This window comes from Zalophus californianus, chromosome 2 (genome assembly GCF_009762305.2).
Source record: "Zalophus californianus isolate mZalCal1 chromosome 2, mZalCal1.pri.v2, whole genome shotgun sequence".
Taxonomy (NCBI): domain Eukaryota; kingdom Metazoa; phylum Chordata; class Mammalia; order Carnivora; family Otariidae; genus Zalophus; species Zalophus californianus.
In genome coordinates this window covers 172,952,089-172,977,912 of record NC_045596.1, presented here as the reverse complement: position 1 = coordinate 172,977,912, position 25,824 = coordinate 172,952,089, and the positions used below count along the sequence as shown (strand labels likewise).

Genomic DNA, 25,824 nt, shown 5'->3' with positions numbered 1-25,824 from the left:
TGAAGTTCTCACTCTGACTTCTACAACTTACAGGAACGTTGAATGGATTGCCACCGTAAATACACAAGTTATCAATCTGCATACACTGACGTCTTTGATACCCATTTATTTGACCCTTCCTGTCCCAGGGGAGGAGGCAGGACATCTACCGCCCACACTCCCTCAAGACCCAGTGGAAGATTCAGATGATAGCAAGGATTGAGTAAGCCACCTTCTCTCAGGGATGTAGTCCTCGAAAGGGAAGTGGTTGCTTGCTTCCAGAGCTTGCTAGAAAATAAATGTAGCTAATCCTTTTATGCTGGGTAGATTTCGCTACATTCCCCAAGGGACTAATATTTCTTCTCAGGTTTTTTTTTTTTTTTCCTTGAAATCCTTATGAATGTCTGAGAAGAGGTCCCTACAGAGAAAACTACCTCAGTCACAGGCACGAAGGCCTCTGAATTATGTCGCCATTTCTAGTGTGAATGCTATGTTAATGTAGTGTCATGGGTGACAGTGAAAATGCACCCAAGTCACGAAATTCAAATTTATGACTTCAGCAACAGTCCTCACTTCTCCCACTCTGCTGTGCTCAATGTTTTATGTTGTTGCACTTCCAGGGAAATTTATGCCTCGATGTGCATTGTGAGTGAGTTATGGTTACTCTGAGAACCTTAATTTTGCATTTCCTGACTTCTGTGCATTCAAAGGGACAACTTTTCAAAAATGGCCTCCAAAAAGGCACAGCAGACCAGCTGATGTTGTGTAATGGCTGTGCCTGTGGAATGGGAGTGATGAACCTCCATGCCTGGGGCTTCTTTGTGTCTGTTTCCCATCTACGGTTTACAGGAGCAGAGGGAGATGGGCAGGGTAGGGTTGTGCCTTGGCAGCCTTGGCAGCCTCAGGTGGATGTTCAGTCCAGGGGACAAGTCTGAGGCACTGGAAAAGGGAAAGAACATGGATTAATTGTTGTTGGTTGTTATGAGAGTTTTCATTTATTGAACACTTACTACATGCCAGGAATTGGTCTAATTTCACTTTCGTTTTTTCATGCTAGCTTTCTCTTCACCCTTTAAAGTAGGTTCTATCATCCCAACCATGCATCCCCACTGAATGAAGTCGAAAATACATAAATCGCCCCAGGTCGCGTGAGCAGCACAGGCAGACCTCGGTTCTAATTCCGTTGATCCCAGAGTCCATGTTCCACCCTGGGCTGCTTCTCTAGTCACCAAGTCCTGAGACGTAATTCCAGCTCAGTCCCTGATAGCTGCGTTGTCTTTCCCAGGACTTTAACCCTAGTTTCCTCTGGTGAAACTGGATAATACAGAGCCAACAGACTCCTGTTGGCTTAAGTGGGACCAAGTTTATTTGTTATTTTACTGTTATTACTGGTGCTCTCTGTGAAGAACTTCCCACTCGTGGTATTACCTAGCCAAAGGGAAATGGTCAAGTCAGAAAAATTTACCAGTATTTTTCCTTGGTTACAAGCTACACGAGGGGCAGAATTTTTGCGTTTTGCTCATTTCGTATATCCAATGCCTAGAAGAGTGTTTGGCACATCGACAGTCACATCTGATGACTGCAGGAGAGATTTTTATGATGCCACCTCCCACTCTATTGTCTCTCTTCTGTCTCCTCCTAGCTCAGGCACAGCGACAGTCACATCTGATGACTGCAGGAGAGATTTATATGATGCCACCTCCCACTTTATTGTCTCTCTTCTGTCTCCTCCTAGCTCAGGCACAGCTGTGCACTCTGTACTTTGGACATCTTATGTCTTCTTGCAGAAACTGTTTGTCTTGTCCAATCGCTGTGGCAACTTACTTTCTATTTGGAAACTTCCATACCACACTGGAAACAATGTAGTGTGTTTCTACTCTTGGGAGTTTGCCAAACAGGGGTTTTCTGAGTCCTGTGCGATTCTAATGGTGGACTTCTTAATGCGGTGGCAGGCTTTAGGGATAGCTTTTGGAGACTTACATTTGGTACTCCTAAAATTAAACTAGGCCTAGATCCACCCTTGTCCCTGTCCAACAGCAACTGGGCAAAACCCACCAAATCAGACTCTGCTGCCCTCAGGAGACCCGACTACCCCCCCAAGCTGTGGTTTTAAGAAGTGTTGAAGTTTGTATGTCTTAGCACCTTTGCAATTGCTTTCGTTACTTCTTCTGCCTCCCAGAGGATTTTTCTCATGTGCCCTTCCCCTGCTAAAGGGCTTTTCAAAGTTTCTGACATCAGTTCTTGTCTTTCTAAGCCCTACAGCCAGCAAACAGCCCACTGCCCTACTAATTGTGTTTATCTTGATACTCACTGGGTTTGGAGCTCTGTGCTGCTCTGTGTCATCATCCCTCTTTTGCTCAGCAGGAGCAATTGGTCCCAATATCATTATCCTTCTGGCTAGTTTTAAAATTCACTCTTTGTAAAACCACTGCCTGGCATTTCCATAAACGACCCATTGCCCCTAGCTCCTGGGGTCTCACTGTATGCCACGCTTCCTAGTAAGGCCAGCTTCCTCCAAGACTGTGTTCTTGCTCCTGATTACTCCTCAACTCCCCCACCCCTCCCCATTTCGTAAGGATTCTGGCTCAATTTTTCTCTGAGATTAAAAAAGGCAAGGTTATGAACCTGGTGGAGAGGTCATTTGTAATGGTGAAAGCAAGCTCTTGGGGTTTGAATCACAACCTCACCACTTAATATCTGTGTGACAAAGAGCGGGCTGTTTCAGCTCTCTGAGACCCAGTTTCTCATCTGTTGAATGGATAACAATGCCTTTTGTGTAGGGGTTGGCCTATCATGGGTAAGCACCCATTGAAAGTTCACTATCCCTGAGGAAGAAGAGTCATAATGTAAATTTCCTAGTTTATTGATAGTAAAAGAAAATTTTAAAAGGGGCACCTGGGTGGCTTAGTCGGCTGAATGGTCCACTCTTGATTTTGGCTCAGGTCTTGAACTCAGGGTTGTGACTTCAAGCCCCCTTTGGGCTCCATGCTGGGTATGCAGCCTACTTTAAAAAAAAAGCTATAACCCAGATTTTTTTTTTTTCGAGGGGAAGGAGAGGGGAAAGATTGCAGAAAGAACTATTGTCATAACTGTGAGAATTACCGTGTTTATTAATTTGATTTTCTTAATGACCAATGAAGTAAAAATTTTATTTTGGTTTTGTACCTTGTGTGTGTGTGCATGTTTGTTTCGCTTGAGCTTAAAATTCCTTATTCATGTCAAGAGCAGTGAATTCATTCATCCCTTTCATAAAATTTTAGAGAGTATCTATTGTGTGCCCGCTACTCTGTAAAATGCTGGCTAAAACAGAGTCCCTTATAGTCGAACCAGAAAATCACAATAAATGATTATAATGCATTGTGACAAATGCCACCATAGTGCTTCATCCAAGTTCATTTTTGTGGCCTCCTGTTCCTGTTTCAGGAAATGGAAGCATTTATGGGAGATGTTCTGAAGGGAATTTCCCCTGGCTCTTCTCCATGTCGGAGGGGGACATTTCTTTTGAAGTGTCTCTTATTATCGGAAGACAAAGCTATCCAGAAAGCGGCTTGCGGAAGCCTCAGGCTGTTGTAGCGGAGGGAGGGAGGGCAGGATTATTGTTCTGTTGTAATTAATTAAAGAACCCTCAGAAGGTTCCCTAATGCCAGAGAGGTGTGCCATGCATATGAGGCAAGATTTTGAGTGTTGGAGTTTTGTTTTCTCAATAAATATATAGAGATGCAGCAGGGATGTTTGAATGTATGATGTCAAATAGCGGATGATATCAAGCCAAAGACCTCCGTGTAATGAATGGGCCGTGTTCTGGTCTGTCCAGCAGTTCACAGCCAGTGTTATTTATTTGCTTTGGTGGCTGCAGAGCCCTTTGGAACCTGAGGTTCTGCACGTACACGTGTGTCCACACACACCTTTACAAGGTGACCCTGTTCCTCAGCTGAATGCAGTCAAACATTCAGCAGGTGACTTGAAAAGAGCCTCAGTATCTGGAATGTCAGTGAATTTGGGGGGACAGTCCCAATTCTAAATTTTCAGACTCTGTTTCAAACCATGTGTCCTGAGTCGGGGCTCACAAATATATGATCTCCACATGAATATTAGATCTACTCAGGATTCTTCTCCTGGCTCATGGGACACTGACTCAGTGGTGGTTCTTTGCCACCTGATAGCCCCACTTTTCCCTTCTTCCTTGGTGGTCCCCTCCCCACGGCAGCTCTCCTATTCAGGACACCCTTGTGAGCTCTCTCTCCAGGCGGAAGCACTTCTCGTTCCCATCCTGATGGCACCTTTTGACCCTAGAGACTGTGGGTGGTGTTAGGGTGGGCGAGAACAGGGCTGTAACAAGACATGCTGTGGACATCTTCCCAGCTGCACACCTTCAGTACCCCCATCCCACGTCCCCCCATGAGCGGAAATTGAGCGAACAATCTGGAAGGCACAGGTTAGGCATTCCTACAATCCTGTGTCTTACTCCAGCTGTGAGTCTTGTTGTGTGCCCTTGAGTAAGTCACTGAACTTCTCTGTGACTCAGGTCTCCCCACTGTGCTGGCTTCATGGCATGGCTGTGAGGATGAGAGGCATTCATATATGTAATTGGAACAGGGACTGGAAAATCGGCTGCACACAATATAAGTATTTGCTTTTAGTAGTATGATGACTACTATTACTACGACGATGTGTTAGCATTAGGGTAAGTGCTCAAACGTTCTCAGGGGAACACACATAGTGACACATAGGCTGGGGAAATGCCCGAGCACTGGGAAGGAAAGAAATGTAAGAAACTCACTTTGAAAAGGACCAGGGGAACCTGGGTGGCTCGGTCGGTTGAGCATCCAACTCTTGGTTCCAGCTCAGGTCATGATCTCAGGGTCATGAGATCGAGCCCGGAGATGGGCTCCATACTCGGTGCAGAGTCTGCTTGAGAGTCTCTCTCTCCTCTGCCCCTCCCCTGCTTGCACTCACTCTCTCTCTAAAATAAAAAAATAATCTTTAAAATAAAAATAAAAAAAAGAGACCCAAAAAGCCCACATAAAAATAAATAAAAAAGACCAGAGCCCTTTTTTCTCTACTCATGCAGCACAAGTTAATGACGACGGCTGTCAGGACCCTGCTGGATCACATGGGGCTGTTCCAGCAGCTCACATCTGTTCTCGAGTCTTCTTCTTGGTCCTGGCTTGCACTGCCACCCCCTACCCCACCAAGTTACCAGCTGTCACCCCCCACTCCGACTCAGCCAGCAGGCATCATAAAAATCAACACAGGGAAATCCACAGCCAAGCATCACAACTTTATCTAATGTCTTTGCTCTTTCATACTCTGTGGCACGAGGTTCCCTCCAGTGAAGTTGTGGACCCTTCTCAGCAGCACCCCCTCTTTCGTTCTCCCGTCAACTCTACAAGAGACCATGATGGGCATGAGGCAATTTGGCTTAGAATTTGAGCTTTGATATTTTTATCCAAGAAATTATATATTTCTAAATATTGGCCTTTAGTTCTACTATTTGAATCTGGATGACATGTTCATTTACTTCCTGTCTATTCCGATTGCTGGTAACTTGGGTGATTAAGTGTTTTTCAGGTTGTTTTATTTTACTTAAACTCTAACATTCCTCTCTGACCCTTGAGTTATTTTTTTTCTAGGGATCAGCCAATTTGTGTTTGGTTGTCTAGAAAAAAAAAAGGTGTCTTACAGCGATTAGATAGAGGCCAACTCCCGCTTTCAGAAAATGTAATTTTCTTAAGATACTGGAGCATGCTGACTTCCTTTCTCTGACACAAATATTATGCCTTATCTAGACATACTAATGAGATTAACCTAGAAAATGGACCTGCAAAACAGAGAGGTTTAAACTTTGATGTTTACCCAGTTTAAAAAAAAAAAATCTGTGAAATCGTAAATTAAAAAAAAAATTCTCGGTGGTTAAAAAAAGGATGATTGAATAATGTTCATTACATTTGGAATTTCAGGCCAAAAATACAAAAAGGAAAAAGGAATTGGAAGGAATACCAGTCCAGAAAAAGTAAAAGCGGCTGCCACTGCCCAGCAAGGCTCACGCTGGCCTTTGATGGCACATTCTAGATGTCACGGCATCAGGCAAACAACAGACAACTGCCTGGTCACATTAGAACATTCTAGTGTGTATAATGAACGTGTGCCAGTTTTCAGGAAAATAGAAGTTAGAACAGCAGGTGGACAGAAAGGAAAATTTTACTCCTATTCTGTTCCAAGGTTTGTGATGTTTGCCTCAATCCTCTGCTCTCCGTTTATGACACATAGCCTTCTTCAGTTCTAGACACCATCACACGTAGGCATGAATCACCATTTAATATACAAAATATTGTATCTTATTTATTTTCTTTATTTTCTGTCCCCCTCCACGAGAATCTAAGCACAGTGAGGGTGGGGATGTTTTGTCTATTTTGTTCACCACTGTATCTCCAGTCCCTAAGACGGTGCTTGGCTCAGAGTTGGTGCTACATAAATATTGATTGAGTAATTGTGTGATTCCCTCACATGTCCCAAACCAAACACCACTCCCTCTAACCTCCAAAAGAGAACAGAGCTGCTCAAGCATAGTTATCTTTCTCAGAGTCATGCATCTTTTGAGCCTAAAAAATTAGGAGCTCACCTAGTCTAACCCCTTAATTTTACTGATAAAGAAGTGAAGGTCCAGAATATCAGCAAATTGCCCAGACACATAGCAAATTAATAAAATAACCAGGAGTAGAAATCGGGACACCTGGCCCACTGCTCCTTCCCCAAATTACCCTTGCCCACTGATTTCACTACACACGTTTTCACTTCCTGAACAGCAGTGACTTGCTCCATTGTAACAGCACAATCCTCAGAGTTTCTCTTAGGTTAAGGGCTCAGTGATGCTGAGCCTGCTGGGGATCCCTTTGATGATCTGTCTGTTAGTGACAATCCAAGAGAAAGGATTTGACCCTGTTGAGGCCTTAGAGTCAGCCTGTGGGCCTTTAGACAGACACACATAATCTCCTTTGTCTCTCTCCGTCAGGTTCTAGCTCAAACCCCACCCATTCCATGACGTTTTCTCCTGTGAATCCAGCCCATATGGATGTTGCGTTTCTCTGCGGTGCTGAGATAACCTCAAATGCCTTTAGAAGCCAATGCAGTCATGTAAATGGGGAAAGAGTCCAGGGCAGGAGCAAAGGCCCAGGATTGCTAAACCTTTCTATTTCTAGGGAAGCTGAAGTTTCCTGTTGTCACTGGCCTCTGCCTTTTCACTCTGCCTTTCAGGAATTAATAGAAGGAGTCACCTCCTGGGGCAGAGACTTGCATTCTCCATCTTAGACACCATCTCTCCTCTGGGTGCCTTGCCCACGCAGCTTGTCCTACAGACTGTCTACACCACAGCTGACAGGGTCCTAGCAGAACGCTTGAGGGGCAGCACAAGCACTTTGAGGTGAGCAGGCAGAAGTTTCCTTCCTGCCCTCCTCTTGCAGACCCAAGAGCAGTCCTAGTCCCACTCTGGAGACTGCCCTTTTGCTGTATTTCCATCTGGCTTCTATCAAGCTGGCTTCCCTAAATCCTTGGACAAGGGGCTCTTTCCTTTCTGTGTCCAGGCCTGCCTCTGTTTGCCTTCAGCTTGGAACTGCTCTTCCCTCAGCCTCGTTTCTCACCAACTCCACTGTTGCTTCTCCCTTGTTCTCTGCCCATCAGTGGTTAGAAATGAAGTCCCAGAGAAGTCTCTGTCAGGAGGAGAGACTGCCACCCTCCCTGGAGCCCTGTCCCTTTGCCTTCCCAGGCTCCTCTTGGGCCTTCTTGTTTGTTCTCTCACATTCTTTCTGGCTTTGAAGGCTTTGCCACAAGCCTATTTTCTTAGCACCTCACTCTGGATCAAGCGTCTTCAAACTTCCTTTGGTTTGGGGAAAAAGCCATGTTCCATTTTTTATTTTTATTTTTTTGCCCTCTGTGATTTGAAGATGGAACTGAGGATTTCCACCACTTTGAACTATGAATCTCCTCCTAAGGAATTTAAACCATTAGCATATGAAAAAGTTGCCACCATCATTCCCTGAGAAGTTTATCTTTCTCTTATCAGTGAGAGAACTGTAGGATATAAACACTCATTTTATGAAAAATCCCTGTCCCTTGGGTAGTTTTTGACCCGCCAATCCCTTTGTAAGGACATATGTAATGCAGCAAAGTTTGATATTTGTCAACTAAAATTATGACTTTCTCGTCTGGAGCTTTTCTGTGTTGACGTCTGTGGGTAAGATCAGGTAATGATTAAAGACAAGATGGAGACTGGATTTGGCCACATGGTAGGGACCTAGAGCACCACGTAAAAGGTCCTGGAATTTATCCCAGAGAAAAATACAATTATTTGGGTAGGAGCACTAAGTTTTAGACTAAGATCACTGACATAGCAAGATGGGAAGATGGGTTTTAAAAAGAGATGGCAGAATTAGAAAGACTAGCTGTGGCCACAGGCATAGAAAAAAGTGACAGATTCAAAAGACATTTCAGAAAAAATCATTGACAGCATTTCAGGTTAGTAAGGAAAAGGGAAGAAATTACATTTTATGGTGAAAACTTAAGATATGAGAAGGAAGGGGAGTGATTTGAGAGCAGAGAGGATGCTCTCAGGTGGAAGCTGCAAATGGTTCTGAAGTCTCATCTGCAGTGGGCTACATCTTCTGAGGTCCAATGGAGCTCTCACAGACTCCTGGAGGAACAAATGGAAATTCTTGGTGACTGAGGCCACTCCCTTTTCTCTGCTTTGCAAAGCCACGAGCAACATAAGAAATTATCATGTGACAACTGTTTGCAAGACTACCTCCACCCTGTTTAGAAAAGCCTGCCTCGAGAGCCTTTTGGTAATATCACTGCTAGAATGAAAGGTCAGGGCCTTTGCCTACTGGCATTTATGTTCTCCAGTCTTAATCTGGAGATTCAGGAACTATTCAAGTTCTCAAAAGAAATATGGAGCATTAAAGAAAAAAAAAAAAGCAATTATCATCCGATGAAAGTAATAGAGAAAGCAAAATATGACTCCCTGTGACCAGCCTCAGATGGTATCAGACCCTGGGCCAACCCACAGCAAACTTTATCAATTAAAAGTAATTTTCTAAATGTTTACAAATCCAATTTACTATGATCTTTTTAAAAAGGAAAAGTCACTGTACCCCCTGTTATTTAAAGTGATTGAACTGGATAATCTTAAGGAAAAAACACCTGTCAATAGCCCCTGAGCCTGCTGCATTGTACCCTAAAAACAGGAGGATTTCCTTTCCTCAGTAATTGACCTTCACTCTCATAATGGCATTATTCTTACTCTGAGAACCATCTTTTCCTGACTGAGATTCTCGCCTGGCTAAACTTAGCTCTTTGTCAGCCATTGTTCCTTTCATCAGGCTGGGGTTTTTTGGTTTGTTTTGTTATGTTCTTCTTTGCCTCCAGCAATCCCACCGCCGCATTCACGCACTCCCCTCTGTCCTCCAACCCCATTGGAGAGAAGTGTCCACACTTGGCCTGCACTTGGCCGCACGTACGGATTTAATATGCACAATGTGATATTTCACCTTCATTTTGGGAGGCCCTAGGGTTCTAGGTGGATAACTTTGCTCTTTCAGTGCTTAAAAATATTGTTCCATTTTTTTCTAGCTTGTATTATTTCTGATGAGTAGTCTGCAAATTTCCTTATTTGTTCCATTTCACTATGTCTTACTGTAAAGTCTTCTTTCCTCTGGCTGCTGTGAATATTTATCTTTAGCTCCTATTTCTAGCAACTTGAATATTGATGTGATTACCTTCCTTGGGGCTCGTTGAACCTCTTGGAGCTGTTGGTTTATAGTTCTCAAAAAACTTTACAATTTCTTGGCCATTATTTCTTCAAATATCTTTTTCTTTCTCATCTCTTTTTTGGACTCCAATAATATATATGTTAGACTGCTGATTATTGTCACATAGGTCACTGAGTCTCTGTGGATTTTTTTCAGTCTTTTTCATCTCCATTCCTCAGTTTACATAGCTTTCCACCCAAACCCTGTCTCATTCTCCGTACTGATTTTGAGTGTCCTGTTTCTGTAGCTCCAGTATCCTCCCAGACTCATTTTCTTCCCATTTCCTCCAGAGCCTTCATACTGTTAAAAATAATTTTTTTTTAAATGACTTATTTCGGCGCCTGGGGTGTCTCAGTCATTAAGTGTCTGCCTTCGGCTCAGGTCATGATTCTCCACATCCTGGGACTGAGCCCCACACCGGGGTCCCTGCTCTCTCCCACTCCCCCTGCTTGTGTTCCCTCACTCACTGTGTCTCTCTGTCAAACAAATAAATAAAGTCTTTTAAAAAAAAAATGACTGATTTGAGCATGATAGTTTCTCTTCTTTCTCTTCTCCCTCTTTGGATTACTGACATCATTATCTTTGCTTAGTTTCTTGTTTCCCCAGTTAGTTTCCACAATATATACTGCCAAAAATTAATCTTCCTCATGTAAACTCAGATCATATCACTTCCTTATTTAAAAATCATCCATGTTTCCTCAGAGCCTATAGATGAAATAAAAACTAGTTTTTCATTCAAGGTCCTCCCCAATTTAGTCACAGGCTTGCTCTCTTAGTGTGTTTCTTTAGTACTCCCATTTATGTATCTTAGATTCAAGAAATTAAGAAATATTACTGAGAGATTTAAAATGCATGTCCTGAAGAGTTCTCAAACCTCTCAGATTTACCTCTTTGCTTTGTCTATTCATTGCCTCTGTTTGAATGTCTACACCAATATTTCATGTGTTCAAACCCAGCCTATGAATCAAAATTCACCTTGATGGCTAACTTCTGTATGAGATCTTTCTTTCCTCCATTTTAAAGTTTTCTTTCTGACTACTGACAGCTCTGGCAGTTGATCTATTCATACTGAGTTGGAACATAACACTTGTATTATAACCTTGCATTATAGTTATTTGCAAACATATATTGTATTCTTGCATGTCCTGATAAATTATTTTCCTGGACGGAGGATTCAAGTTCAACATTCTATCCTTTACATCCCTTGCATAGCACACTGTTGACTCTTGATAAATAGCACACTGTTGACTCTTGATAAATATTAACAGAATAAATATTTTACTTCTCTGAGCCCCATGATGCATTCATTTAACACTATAATTTTCATTGCAAATAAATATATTGCTTACTAACAATCACTTACATCTAGTATTTTTTTCTTCGGTTTACTTTTTAATATTCACAGATATTCATATTATCATGGTGAAATTATAATCTGACATTGTTCTCAATACGATCTTGTGCATTTTAAGAAGCTTGAAATAAAAACAATCAAAAGATCTGGAAGCCTGCAGGCTCTCTTCTTAATCATGTATCTTGGCAGTGAGAGTTGCAATATGTTGCCACCTATTAATTAAATTTGTTCTCTGGTGAATTAGCCTAGAGAGAGAACATTTTCTTAAAAAAAAAAAAATGAACCAAGTACGATGAGGAGGATAATAAGTCTAGAAAACTGCTCAGGTAATCAGAACCTGTGGTGTAGCAATGCTGGGGCCATACCATTTCCCAGTGGCTGTGAGAAAACTGCAGGGATGCACAAAGGCAAGAAAGAACCTACAAATTCTGGCTGGAAAATCACCACTAAAACATTACACTGCTTCATAACATATTAATGACTAATATTGAACCAAAAGGAACAGTCAATTATGAGTTTGATGAGAATGAGAGTATTAGATACAGATGAAATTTTAGAGACCATCTAGATTCTAAAATATCACTATCTATTACTGCACATAGATCTCTTTGAAATTCTGTTGACAGCTTTGGACCTTACTTCTGGAAAAAATGTGCATACATACAAAATTAGCCTTAGGTCTAGACCTTTGATTCAGAACACATTTCCTCATTATAGGTAAAAACAATGCATCTCAGGAAGAGTTGACAATTTGCTAAAAATCATGTAGAAGGTTAGTGACGGAGATGTAGTATCACAGCAAAGTGTCTCCAGAACTCAAGCCCCATCCTGGTTTTTATCCAACACATTTCCTCATGTGTAGTGTCCAACAAATAAAGTAGTCAATTTATTGAATAAAACTCATTTATCTTTTGCTCTGTAGAAGGAAAATGAAATAAAAATCTACTGTCTTTGGTGTCAGGCACTCTGCCAGGTCCTTTCACATATGTGATTTTATCTCTACAACAACCAAAGGTATTATTCCTACTTTATATTTAAAAAATGACCCTTGGGGCTCCTCAATGGCTCAGTTGATTAAGTGTCCAACTCTTGATTTCAGCTCAGGTCATAATCTCTGGGTGGTGAGATTGAGCCCCACATGGGCTCTGCGTGATCAAGACAGAGTCTGCTTGAGATTCTCTCTCCGTTCCCTGCTCACATGCTCTCTTTCCTTTCTCTCTCTATAATAATAAAAAAATTCCTCAAAAAAATAAAATAAAAAATGATCCTCAACAAAGTAGGGATAGAGGGAACATAACTCAATGTCATAGAGGCCCACATATATGAAAGACCCACAGCTAATATCGTCCTCAATTGGCAAAAGCTGAGAGCTTTTCCTCTATAGTCAGGAACAAGACAGGGATGTCCACTCTCACCATGGTTATTTCACACAGTACTGGAAGTCCTAGCCTCAACAATCAGAAAACAAAAAGAAATAAAAAGCATCCAAATCAGCAAGGAAGAAGTCCAACTTTCACTATTTGCAGATGACATGATACTCTATGTAGAAAACCTGAAAGACTCCACCAAAAATTACTGGAACTGATATACAAATTCAGCAAAGTGGCAGGATATAAAATCAACACACAGAAATCTGTTGCATTCTATGCACAAATAAGTAAGCAGCAGAAAAAGAAATCAAGGAATTGATCTTATTTACAATTACACAAAAAACCTGTAAGATACCTAGGAATATACCTAAACAAAGAGGTAAAAAATATGTACTCTGAAAACTATAGAACACTTAAGAAAGAAATTGAGGAAGACACAAAGAAATGAAAAAACATCCCATGCTCTTGGGTTGGAAGAACAAATATTTTTAAAATGTCCATACTACTCAAAGCAATCTATGCATTTAATGCAATCCTTATCAAAATACGATCAGCATTTTTCACAGAGCTAAAACAATCCTAAAATTTGTATGGAACCACAAAAGACCTCAAATAGCCAAAGCAATCTTGAAAAAGAAAAACAGAGCTGGAAGCATCCCAATTCCCAACTTCAAGGTATATTACAAAGCTGTAATCATCATGACAGTATGGTACTGGCACAAAAACAGACACATAGATCAATGGAACAGAGTAGAGAACCCAGAAATGGACCCACAACTATATGGCCGACTAATCTTCGACAAAGCAGGAAAAAAATATCCAATGGAAAAAAAGTGTCTTCAACAAATGGTGTTGGGAAAACTGGACAGCAGCATGCAGAAGAATAAAACTGGACCACTTTCTTATGCCACATACAAAAATAAATTTAAAATGGATGAAAGACCTAAATGTGAAATAGGAAATCATCAAAATCCTAGAAGAGAGAACAGGCAGCAACCTCTTTGACCTCAGCCATAGCAATTTCTTACTAGACACATCTCTGGAGGCAAGGGAAACAAAAGCAAAAATGAACTATTGGGACTTAATCCAGATAAAAAGATACACTGCAGCACAGCAAACAAGTCAATCAACAAAACTAAAAAGCCACCTATGGAATGGGAGAAGATATTTGCAATGGACGTGTCTGATAAGGGCCCAAAATCTATAAAGAACTTATCAAACTCAACACCCATAAAATAATCCAGCTAAGAAATGAGCAGAAGACGTGAGCAGACATTTTTCCAAAGAAGACATCCAGATGACTAACAGACACATGAAAAGATGCTCAACATTACTCATCATCAGAGAAATGCAAATCAAAACCACGATGAGATACCACCTCACACCTGTCAGAGTGGCTAAAATCAATAACACAGGAAAACAACAGGTGTAGCAATGTGGAGAAAGAGGAAGCTTCTTGCACCGTTGGTGGGAATGCAAACTAGTGCAGCCATTCTGGAAAATGGTATGTAGGTTCCTCAAAAAGTTAAAAATAGAACACAGCAGTTTGCATTATTAGGTATTTACCCAAAGGACACAAAAAAATACTAATTCAAAGGGGCACATGCACCCTGATTTTTATAGTAGCATTACCAACAATAGCCAAATTATGGAAAGAACGAAATGTCTGTCAACTGATGAATGGATAAAGAAGTTGTGGGATACACACACACACACACACACACACACACCACACACACACACACACACACACAGAGGAATATTACTCAGCCATCAAAAAGAATGAAATCTTGCCATTTGCAATGACATGGATGGAGTTAGAGTATATTTCACTAAGCAAAATAAATTAGAGAAAGACAAATGATTTCACTCATGTGGAAGCTTAAGAGACAAAACAGATGAACATAGGGGAAAGGAAAAAAAAAAAAAGAAAGGGAAGCAAACCGTAAGAGACTCTTAACTATAAAGAGCAAACTGAGGGTCCATAGAGGGAGGTGGATGGGGAATGGGCAAATGGGTGATGGGTATTAAGGAGGGTACTTATTGTGATGAGCACTGGGTGTTATATGTAAGTGATGAGTCACTAAATTCTATACCTGAAACCAATTTTACCATATATGTTAACTAACTAGAATTTAAATAAAAAAATTAAAATACAAAAAATAAAAAAAAGAGTAAGAGAAATTAAGTGACTTACTCAAATTCATACAAATACAAAATAGGGCTCAGATATGAATCCACAATCTTACCTCAATCTAGTGTTCTTTATTCTATGCCTTCTTACCTTTCATTATGCTAAGTTAATTCTGGGAAAACTTTTTAATCTGGAAAAAGATGCTTATTGATACACTGCAGCAACTATGATTAAGTACATTTAGAGAAAAAAAAATTTTGTGTAGAAGACCAACCAACAGTATTGATCAGGAATGGTCTGGATCTGTTCTTACCCTTTTGGCACAATTTTTCAGTTATTATTCCAATCAAGTTTACCTACCCTCCTCTTCTTTGTTTAAAATACCAGCCCCAAAGCTGACCACACAGCTGATAGAACCATTTTGGAGAGCCACCTATCAATATATATCAAAAGTCATAATATTTTGTTTGCATTTTCTCTCAAAAATTCTAGTTCTACCAATTTATCCTAAGGAACTTATTGCACAACCAAACATCAGAAAGTGTACTACAATTTATGTCCTAAAATTGTTTATTATGATATAAAAGTTATAATATGAGACAAACTAAGTATCTAGCAATAGAAAAGTATGTATGGCACGTTTATATAATGTAAAATATGCAGCTATTAGACATGATGTTGTCGACAAAATTTATTGGCACAGAAATAGGATCATGGTATAATTTTTGAGCTGAATGTGATTGTATCGATTGATTGTTTTTCTCATTCTTTTAAGTCTATCCATATATATAATATATTATAAGTACATTTTCACCTACTTTCGTCAATTTTATTTTACCTACTTTCTTATAGACACGTCATTTTTTTCTTTTCTTTTTCTTCTTGATATTGTTATGATCCTTATGTCCTCTTAAGAATCCAGACAACATCTCTATGTTAGATACTTCTCTTTCAAATCTTTCTTCTTCCTCCAAAGAAGGGGTGATCTATGCTTTTTCTTTCCATCTTTTGGGAACCTTTCTTACCTGGCATGTTACATTCTGCCTACAGTATGATAATAGTAAACCCCATGATCTAGGTCAGTCAGTTTGGCTCTTGAAATGTAAAGGAGAGATTGTAAAACTAGAAACTATTTTCCTCACTCAACAAACCTTGACTTTCTTTTTTCTCTCTCTCTTTTTTAAAGATTTTATTTATTTATTTGACAGAGAGAGAGAGAGAAGAGAGAGAGCACAAGTAGGTGCTGAGAGAGAGAGCCGCTAAGCAGAGCCTGATGCAGGGCTCGATCCCAGGACCCTGTTATCATGACCTGAGCTGAAGAGAGATGCTTAACCAACTGAGCCACCCAGGTACCTCCTACCTCCAAACCTTGACTTTCAAGACAATTCTTTGCTGTGGAATCAGTAATTGGGTGATGGGCATTAAAGGAGGGCACTTGAAGTAATGAGCACTCTGTGTTGCAGGCAACTGATGAATCACTAAATTGTACCTCTGAAACTAATAATACAGTATATTTTTAATTAAATTGAATGTTAATTAAATTGAATTTAAAGAAAAAAAATTTAAAGAAAAGAAAAAATATTTTTGAAAAAAAATTATATTTTTTAAAGTCAAAATCTGAATATTACCTCTTTCTTTCCCTTTGCATCCTGCCTAAAATTTCTATTTTTTTCAAAATCAATGGAGGCCTCTGGATGAATAAAAAAAATATGTTTTTATTAAGCTTTTTTTTTAAGATTTTATTTATTTATTTGACAGAGAGAGAAACAGTGAGAGAGGGAACACAAGCAGGGGGAGTGGGAGAGGGAGAAGCAGGCTTCCCGCCGTGCAGGGAGCCTGATGCGGGCTGGATCCCAGGACCCTGGGATCATGACCTGAGCCGAAGGCAGATCCTTAACGACTGAGCCACCCAGGTGCCCCAAAAACATATATGTTTTTAAAATGTTACCTTTATTAAATATTAACTTTATAGCTTAATTTCAAAAGGAAAAGGATCTTTTTTAAAATTTAATTTTATTATGTTAGTCACCATACAGTATCTTTACAATGAATGTTCCAATACAAGAACTTGTTATATCTTTTAAATCACTTAAGTCTTATATTTCAAAAAATGTTTTTTCATAAACATACATTCATGATTACATTTATTACTAGATAGTTCATAGTAGTGGTCGCTATTTTAACTATGATTTTTTTTCATTTTATTTAAAAATTTTTGACAGTGTTTAGGAAAGCAATTGATTTTGTAGGTTGATCATATGTATACGCTACTTTGTTGAAATATTTTACCTTTTCTACTCTTTTTCTTGGAGGTGGGGAGTGATTCTTCTCTTATATGTCCTTGTCAGCAAATGGTGACAGTCCTATCTCTTCTTTGTGAATATTCGTTCCTCTTATTTCTTGTGTGTTTTGCATTAGTTAGAACCTTAAAGAAAGTAAGAAAATGGTACATAATACCCTTCTCTCTCTTTCCCTCTCGAACTTAACTGTAAATGCTTCTCATATTTTACCACTAAATTCAGTGTTTCTGCTAGATACCCATTCAGGTATAGGATTTTCTTTCTGTTCCTAGTGACTAGTGCTTTCATTAATTATTCATTCTTTTTTATCAGGAATGGGTGACATCTATCATTGAGATGATCATGCCTTTCTCCTCCTTTAATATTTGATCTAGTGAATTATATGGATTAATTTTCCAATGTTAGAAACATCTTAAATTCTTCAATAAATCCAACTTGTCATGGTGTATTACTAGATTTAATTTGCAAATACTTTAGTATTTTGTATCATAGTGTTGGTTGGTGACACTGGCCTATAGTTGGGAACTTGTCCATCAATTCTATGCTTTGGAATGGTTGTAACATAAGAATTATCTTTTCCTGGATGTTTTGGCACAATATAATGCCAAGGGAGAAAAGCAATTTATAGTCCATTATGTACAATATGATCTGTTTTTGAAAATATACATATATGAAAAATCTGGATGAATATTTCAAAGATTAATAATATTTCCACAGAGCTAATTATGGTTGTTCTCTTTTCTTTTGCTAAACTATAATTTTTTACTTGTTTATAGTGGATATGAATTTTTTTGTGGAAAAATAGGGCATGAAATGGTATATAGGTACAAAAAGCATATAAAAAGCAGTGACTAGAAACCACTTAGTCTGGTAATATGCTCCCAGGCCCTCTAAAAAAGTACACCTTGCACTGTTGGTTTGATTTCTCTGTGCTAAACCCTCCTGTTCCCTGGTAACACACCCCTATTTCTAGAACTTTCTCTCCATATCTGGACTCATTTCCAACTTTTATCCTGGCTTCTTCTACTCTAACCTTTTCATAGACCTTCTAACAATACTGTCTTTATAGATACTGTAACCTGTTTTTTCCTGATTTGGGGCATCCTTTGTGTATGCAGTGCCTCCTATCCCCCTTACCTTCCCATGGTTTCGCTCACATCATCAAAACTATAGCTTGTTTCTGGTTTGGCAGTTGACACTTGCTCTGCTAAAGGGAAAGCAGTTAATGACGGGTTTCTGGTTTCTTTTCCTTGGGTTTCTTGCAGGCTATTCCAGATACCAACTTTGCTTCATTTAGATGTAAGAAACATGAGGATTCCGCACTGGCCACTGACTGAAATTTACTTTTATTTTTGACTTGACAACCAAAAAAGAATGTTCCCAAGTGAATCTATTGACTAAGGATGAAGTAGTTACAGAGTTCCTATTTATGCTCTTTCCAAAGTTTTCTCTTATACTTTAGAGTTAGGGTTCTCAGCAGTTTTCACAGCCATTTAGAAATAACCTAAGGCAGCAAAGATCATCTACTTCAATAGCCTGAACTAGCTTAGGCTTGAGCATATTGCAGCTTGGGGAATCCTCCTCACCCATATCTATTCTTTCTTCATGGGCTGCAGATACTGTCTGACGAGTAGTCTCAGAATGGCCAAATCAGCAAACACACTGCCCCTCCAGAATCTCCTTGGTCAAAATCGTGTTCTTTCCCATCAGTGCACTCTTGCAGGTCTAACAAAGGGGTCTGCCTGGGGGTATGGGAAAATAGGTCTTCCCTTCCTTCTACCTGTTTGCCATAGTGTTGTGTTAGTCTCTATTTATGTCTCATGTTTAAGGACCCTCCTCTGAAATCTACCAAACTAGTCTTGATCAGGTGGTTAGGCGGTTGTAGTTTTTTATGAGAGTTCCAGACAAAGTCTTCCCACCCAGGGTCATTAGCCTCACCTGGATGGAGTTCTAAACAGAGTGACCATATTGTTTAATGGTTAGGACTATGGAATCTGGAATAGATTGCCTGGGTTCAACATGGACTCCACAAATTTAATTATGTTTACATGAGCAAATTCATCCTTCTTTACCCCCCTTTCCTATTCTGTAAAATTGGGGAAAATATGGCTTTAGGTTGCTGGGAAGAGTAAGTGAGAAGGTGAATATAAAGCTCTTAGCAGAGTGTCTGGCTGTGGCAGGTCCTCAGTAAATGCATTACTATAGTTTGAAGTGTGTTTTGAGACAATGTTCGGAAGCAGTGGCTGCTGGCTCTGGGGTCTGCTTCCCATCTTCATTGCTTGCACTGTCCAAATACATCCTCTTTGTCCATTGAGTAACGCCACACCTGGTGCACAGGGGCAGTTTTGCTCTCCACAGCAACTCCTGTTTGTTTGTTTGTTTGTTTTTTGACAACTATGCAGATGACACAGACAGAACATTCTGTCCTCGTGGTTCTCCAGCCTCCTTACTGGCAAGGATCTTCCCTTCCTCTTGTGCCTTGTTATTTGTGCTCAGGGCCACAGTCCAGCTCTCATTACCTCTTTTTTTCCCCCAAAGATTTATTTATTTATTTTAGAGAGAGAGTGCATGCATGTGTGTACGTGCGGGGAGGGGCAGAGGGAGAGAATCTCAAGCCTACTCCCTGCAAAGCATGATGCCCAACACGGGGCTTGATCCCACAGCCCATGAGATCATGACATGAGCTGAAACCAAGAGTCAAATGCTTAACAGACTGAGCCACTCAGGCACCTCTCTCTTTACCTCTTAAACTGTTCACTGATACTCACTTCTTATTACAACCTGTGTCCTTTCTCCTTTCTTACATGCCCTCACTTCAATAGTAGTTGGATGTGGTAGTTGGACCTCACCAAATCCTTTCCAATGCCATGTCCTGTCATTTTCCATCGCTTTGTTCTCCTGTCTCTGTATTCAGCCTAGGGTTCATGATCTTTCATAACAGCATTGCCCTTGTCCCACTTGTTTGCTTCCATTGCACTTACTCCCAAAAATGTCAGCTCTTAGACTGATCCAAACCCTAGTCTTCAGTGCTCAGAAAACCTTTATGGAAGAATTATAGTCTTCAGCACTCAGAAAACCTTTATGGAAAGAAAGAAAGTTGAGATAACTAGGGCGAACAAGAGAAAACAAAAATCTTTCCCTGTGAGGGAGGGCATTTCAGATGATCTTGTACAGGCTTTTCAGAGTTATATGTATATTCCCTAAACGACCCAAGTTCCTATTTTTCCCTAAAATCTAAGCAAAAGGGTTGATTTATGCCCGATTGTTTATTTATGCTATGGTTTGTTTTTTTTTAAATGTAACCGTGTGGAATAAGCCAGACAAAATTGACTTCATTTAGGAAGTTGTGCATTTTTATCTTCTTTAGAATAATTGTTTTTTCTTTGTTTAGCTCCTTATCGTGGAGACTCTGTATCCTAATATTAGAGCAATATTAATGCCTATATATATTATATATATACATATGTGTATATATATTCTGGTAATCTAGCATTATAGTCTTAAGGTTGCTGACTCATAACATTACTTGGAAATGAATTTGAATCTTGGAAAATTATGAAGTTCAGTTTGTAATATTCTAAACTTCTGGGGCTAAAATTTTAAAATATAAATTTTATAAGATTAGACTTCAAAAGATTTTACTGCAATATGGTATTTACCAATTACTTGGGGGGGTGACTATATAATGTTTTTCATAATTACATCTTAGTTCCTTTTCAAATATTCCAAAAAAACACTTGAAAATGTGTGTGTGTGTGTGTATGTGTGTGTGTGTGTGTGTGTGTGTGTGTGTGTATAGACAATATTAGCGAGGAAGTCAGAATATTTCTTATGGGAAAAATAAATTCAGAGCAGCAAATAATATTGTCTACTGTGTGCCAGGTCCAATTTTAGTATATGTGCTGCCGAAGCGAGCACATGTGTGCCAGGTCCAGATTTCTCACTAAATTTTGAAAAAAGCTAGATCTAGCATTTTTTTTAAATAAAGGAGATAAGGCTCAAGTTTTTTTTCTTTCCATACAAGCTTGCTTTCTGAATCTCAATCATAATTTTTTTTAAGGCACTTTTCAAATACTGCATAAATGGCTTGCTCTGTGCTGAGTTGTAGAATGAGGGCAGGTCAGCAGGAGACCTGTGTTTGGCAGAACTCAAATCAATCCACCTGCCTTTGTTAAGAACTTTTATTATCCACAGAATTTATCTTTGGCACTTTCTTTTCTAGGTAAATTCATCACTCTGCTTACTTAAGAAATGAAAAAGCTGAAACAATATTCTTTGCCAACTCTTTCATGAATATGGTTAGTACTTTTCACAAAAAAAATATAATTTGGGGTGGTTCTGTCACTGCCAGTAAAGAGAAGGAGAGAGGTGGAGATTAAGGGAAAGAAAGAGGTAAGAGAATTGAGTGCAAGAGGGAACAGCAGTACAGCATCTACAGTAAACCCCTCCCCCCTTATCCACAGATGATGTGTTCTGAGACCCCCAGTGGATGCCTGAAACCACAGATAGTACAAAATCCTGTACATACTGTTTTTTCCTATACTTACATACCTATGATAAAGTTTAATTTATAAACTAGGCACAGTAAGAGATTAACGACAGTAAGTAATAAAATAGAACAATTATAACAATACACTGAATAAGAGTATATGAACGTGGTCTTTCTCTCTCTCTCAAAATATCTTTTGGGTGGGGTACTTACCCTTCTTCTTGTGGTGATGCTGAGAGATGATAAAATACCCACGTGGTAAGGCAAGCGAGGAGTGACGTAGGCGATGGGACCGGGGGCGTTGTGACGTGAGCACTGTGACGTAGCATTAGGCGACCACTAACGTTCTGACTTTTGATGATTGGTCAGAAGGAGGAGCCACTGCTCCTGGACCGCAGTTGACTGTGGGTAACTGAAACCTCTGAGAGCAAAACCAAACTGCAGATAAGAGGGAACGGCTGCTATTGTGTGCCTAACGTCATGCTTGGAGCCTTAGCGAATGTGGAAGAAATAAAGTAAGACACTTCCAAGCCTGATAGACGGCACTTCATCTCCTGTGGCCACCATGCACAAGTAAGCAATGAGACCATGCCCCTGATGATTCTTGTTTTTTTCATCAGTGCTGTTTTTGCCCACACGATCTCCTGCGGTTTATCACATTCAGTCCATCCAGGGAATATCACTGCTTCGTTCACATCTGTGTCCCCAGAACCTAGCCTGATGGGTGCTCAAATGTGTGTTGAATCAATGTGAATTGATAAATAAAACAACCATAAATATCCAAGTGGAGACTTGCAGTGAGGAGTCACATAAGCAGATGGGGAATTTAAAAGGGATCTGGGTGAAGAGGTGCGTTTTGGAGTCTGTCAGGATTTTGCAGTTTGAATTAATTTCTAAGCGTGGTGTTGGTACAGACCTGAAGACAATGCTGGTACCTTTAATCTAACTTCATTCTCCACTGCCCTTTGTGATGGTCTTCAGTGTTGTTCGCCAATTCTTCCAACTTCTTCCCGTTTGGGAATATGTCATGTGACCATTTCTAGCTGGTGAGTTTAAGTGGAATTGACATATGTCACTTTCAAGCAGAGCCAGTTAACTGGTAAGGTAAGACCCTCCAGAGCTCTGTATTTTTCTTTAGCCACAGTTACTGACAGTGTTCTCCATAGCAACTAATCTATCAACCTGGGCCCCCAAGCAGACATTGGAGAATAGAATGGAGGTCCCAGCTGACTTTCAATGACATGTAAAATGACCTAGAAACAAACCTTTGTTGTTCTAAAGCTCCGAAATGCGGGTGGTGTTTTACTATAATGTAGCCTATCTTTCCGGATACATTTCCCCACCTGAAATACATAAGAAGGCCTACTCCCAGTTTTCCTATGTCTTTGTCTTTGTTCTTTGTGTTCCCCCTACCTGATTTATTCTTACCTTTCTCTCCACTTACAGAAATCCTAACCCTTCTTTAAAGACCCAACTTGAGAGAGTCCTACTTCCTTCAAAACTTTCTGTGACCATTTCAGTACTCAGAGCTGGGTCCTTGCTCTGAGTTCCTGAAGTCCCGTTTGTAAAGTGCTATTTGTTTCTTATCTATTGTTTTGCATGATAATTTTTTAAATGAGCACATATGTCCCCACTTAAACATAAAACCCTTGAAACCATCAGACATCATGTTTATCATTCATTGAATCCCTCACCTCAAACCCCTCTTAACTTGAAGGGATTACCCACAGAATTAATGTGTTCATTTATCCAGTCTGCCAACAGACATTTAATAAGTGCCTACTATGTGTGTGGAAGAGACTGGTTAGTTGTTAAACCTTTTTGCTTTTCCTCCTGTGCACATAGCTAGACCACATCTCTCAGCCTTTCTTATAGTTACATATAATCATGTGACTGAGTTTGGGCCAATGAAGTGGAATAGAATGATGTTGAGTGAGTTCTCTCTTGGCATATCAAAGTCTCTTGCTTTGACTATCTTTTTCTTTCTCTATTGATTCTGGGACATGCTTAGAATTGATGTGCTAGTGATAGCAGAGCCTTCATCAGCATGAGTCACTGAATGACTATATGGGAAAGAGCCACCATCTGTCCCATCGATCTACTATTTGAAATTTGAGTGAATAAAACATCCATTGTTGTAAACCATTGAGAATTAGAGTTTATCTGTTATAGCTGCTAGCATTATCTTACAAAGAGACTTGAGAGTAAGGGGTTGTCATTTTAAACACCATGGTCAGGGTGTTCTTATTGAGAAGGTAACATCTGAGCAGACTTGCAAGAGCAGATAGTGGGAGCCATGCGGATATGTGGAGAAAGAATGGTCTGGCAGAGGAAAAACAATTGTGTGCAAATGCCCTTGTGTTTCCCTGGCATGGTCAAAGGATAGCAACTACCTCCATGTGACTGGAGCAAAGAATGATGGATGGAGTAAATGAGAGGGAAGGGATTGCCAGGTGTTTGAGGGCTAGCCTATTCTAGGCAATAGATCTAGTCTTGTACCTCAAATGCCCATTATCTTCTTTTTCTCAAGCCCATGTTAAATTATACAACTGCTCTTGAATATCTTATCCTGAAACAACTATAATACAAACGAAATGTCCTGATTATAATCCTCCGTACTAAACTTTTAAACTTCAAATTCCATCTTAATATTCCTTTGCAGGTATAGCAAAATTCACGTGCCCCACATAGGTTCAGAAGAAAGAGTTTGTGCAGCTTGCCAATCCTTATAAATCAGGCCACAGGCACAGTTAAATCATGACACTTTCTACAAGAGCACAGAGGAACTTAAAATCAGTCCATACTTCATACAAACTCATAGGATGCTAGTGATTGCTGTCAGCTACCAGTGCAATGGGAGGTCAACCTGAGATGTCTCAATATTTTATTCTACTCTGGAATTTGTTCCAACAATTGTCTCTCCAGGTGAGCTGCAGGTCAAAAAGATAACTAAATAGCTTTTCTTTCATTCTTTAAATATAATTAAGTCATGAGTTTTGCTAGACATGGCTATTTAGTATGTTCATTTTCTCTTACCTTAATATCTGAATAGCATTAAGCTTAAACGGTTTCTTTTACTGTAGTTAGTAAATGACCAGTAGTAGAAAGATGAATGAGCAAATGCCACAGAGAAAATTTATGAAAGGAAAAAGTAAAATGCCTAGTGGATATGTGGAAAATATTTAATTAACCCGGAAATAAAAATTGCATGGGTATACCATTTTTTAGAATTCATCGAATTGGTAAAGTTTTAATAAAATAAATCATAATGATCCTTTTCTACAAACATAGAGGAAAACTTGCTTTATCATACATTAGAAGTATGATGTCAGCTAGAAAAAAAGTTAGAGAACAATTTTGCAATATATATTGGAATACTTACTTGGATTTCCAACCCTACTTGGAAAAGTATATGTATTTCTAGCTCTGCCCATGAGAGAGCCTAAGATTAGTAATAATACCCTAGTGGCAACAAACACTGCCGGTCCCCAGATCTTGGTTACTGAATACAATTCTCCAGTTAAAGGAATCAAGAGAGGGGCGCCTGGGTGGCTCAGTCGTTAAGCGTCTGCCTTCGGCTCAGGTCATGATCCCAGGGTCCTGGGATCGAGCCCCGCATCGAGCCCCGCATCGAGCCCCGCATCGGGCTCCCTGCTCAGCAGGAAGCCTGCTTCTCCCTCCCCCACTCCTCCTGCTTGTGCTCCCTCTCTTGCTGTGTCTCTCTCTGTCAAATAAATAAAATCTTTAAAAAAAAATAAAGGAATCAAGAGAAATGATTGATTATAGGGCTGGCTATAGAAAATACCAAATAAGAACCTTGGGACATCTTGTAGTGCCAGAAGTAAGGAAGGATAAACAAAAAACATAGGAGCCAGACAGAGAAAGACAAATACTCCATGGTATCACTTACAAGTAGAATCTAGGGAAAAAAAAACAAAACAAATTCATAGAAACAGAGAGTAGATTGGTGGTTGCCAGGGGCTAGAGGCTGAAATAAGAAGAGGTTGGTGAAAGAGTAAACATTCAATTATGAGTTGAATGAGGTCTGAGGATCTAATTTATGGCATGGTGACTATAGTTGATAATATTGTATTATGTAATTGAAATTTGCTAAGAGAATAAATCTTAAGTGTCTTTACCCCCTTCTTCCAAGAAAACTACTATGTGAGCTAATAGATGTGTTCATTAATTTGGTAGGAATCCTTTTCATTATGTACATGCTATATCAAATCATCATGTTGTACATGTTAAATATATTACAATTTTACTGTTGAATTATACCTCAATAAAGCTGGAAAAGCATAGAAGCCAATGTGAAAGAGTTGGCCAAAGCTAGAATACTATGAGGAAGAAATAAATAAATGTTGTATTGAATTATAACCCAAAGAATAAAAT

The 25,824-nt window shown here is 39.7% G+C and overlaps 2 long non-coding RNA genes across 8 annotated transcripts in view; one reads left to right on the top strand and one right to left on the bottom strand.

Annotated features, from left to right (window-relative positions):
* Positions 1–210: 210 nt before the first annotated feature.
* LOC113925144 lies at positions 211–21,687 on the bottom strand. Of its 2 annotated transcripts, none has more exons than XR_003520928.2 (4): positions 21,643–21,687; positions 19,709–20,017; positions 16,930–17,065; positions 211–918 (listed from the first exon to the last, which is right to left on the bottom strand). It is a non-coding gene; the product is annotated as an uncharacterized LOC113925144 (long non-coding RNA). The 2 variants fall into 2 exon arrangements; XR_003520929.2 differs by lacking the exon at positions 211–918 and adding an exon at positions 5,250–5,365.
* Positions 21,688–21,801: 114 nt separating this feature from the next.
* The window catches only part of LOC113924977, a 114,627-nt gene continuing 110,604 nt past the window's right edge, over positions 21,802–25,824 (top strand). For 4 of the 6 annotated variants that reach the window (XR_003520870.1, XR_003520869.1, XR_003520868.1 and 1 more), the window contains exons 1-3: positions 21,802–22,002; positions 22,876–22,993; positions 24,092–24,354. This is a non-coding gene — a long non-coding RNA (uncharacterized LOC113924977). Of the gene's footprint in view, positions 22,003–22,875; positions 22,994–23,440; positions 23,560–24,091; positions 24,355–25,824 lie in introns of those variants that run through there. The other 2 variants (XR_003520871.2, XR_003520872.1) reach the window with 2 other exon arrangements.